The following is a 1157-nucleotide window of genomic DNA, read 5'->3' on the forward strand; positions in this document are numbered from 1 at the left end:
ACAGGTGTGGACTGAGGGAGTGGTACAAAGGGCTGTTTAACTGTATGGATAATGTCTCTTACTAAGATGGGTGTTGGGTTTACATGTCATTATTATACTTAATGGCTTATATCTATGCCACATATAATTTTTTGTGGTCTACTACATCATAATAAAATAAATTTTTTAAGACTACAGTAATTTATAAGGAAATTTAGTAAGGTGTTTTGTCAGGTTCTCCAGAGAAACAGAATCAATGGGATATATATATATAGGTAGGCAGACACCAAATAGATAAGAGGAGATACATCATGGGAATTTACTTACAGGATTATGGAAGCTGAGAAATCCCATGATATGCTGTCTGGCAGCTGGAGAACCAGAAAAGCCAGGGGTGTAATTCAGTCCAAGGCCAAAGGCTGCCAGGCAAGGTTGGGGCACAGGGGGCCTGCTGGCGTAAGTCCCAAAGTCCACAGGCCGGAGAATCAGGAGCACTGATGTCCAGGGCAGGAAAAGAGCGATTTCCCAGCTCAAGAAAGACAGAATTTGCCCTTCCTCTGCTTCTTTCTATTCAAGCCCTCAGTGAATTGGATTATGCCATCTTCTTTACTTAGTCTACTGACTGAAATACTAACCTTTTCTAGAAACTCCATGGCAGACACACCCAAAAATGTCTTACCAGCTATCTGGTCATCCCATAACCTGGTCAAGTTGACACACAAAAAAACAATCACAGGTGTTTTTCTACTATCAATAACCATCTTGAAAATAGGAGGAAGTAATATTATATTCATATTAATGACAAAAACATAAAATACTTGAGTAAATAATAAGTAAATAAGTAAATAAGAAAGGCACAGGATCCACATTTGTAAAAATCTTGAGAGCTAAAATAATATCTGAAAAGAAAATATACTCTGTTCTTGGAGTTAATATAAAATGCCAATTCTTTCAAATTTCACATATAAATGTGATATAGTATAACTCAAACCAAAATCTGTATAAATATTTATGGAATTGTACAAAATAAGCTGAAAGTTTATATGGAAGAAATAGTTATTCAAGAATGGTCAGGCCGGGCGCAGTGGCTCGCGCCTGTAATGCTAGCTCTCCGGGAGGCCGAGGCGGGCGGATTGTTTGAGCTCACGAGTTCGAAACCAGCCTGAGCAAGAGCGAGA

Source organism: Propithecus coquereli, unplaced genomic scaffold (genome assembly GCF_000956105.1).
Source record: "Propithecus coquereli isolate 6110/MARCELLA unplaced genomic scaffold, Pcoq_1.0 Scaffold111, whole genome shotgun sequence".
NCBI lineage: Eukaryota > Metazoa > Chordata > Mammalia > Primates > Indriidae > Propithecus > Propithecus coquereli.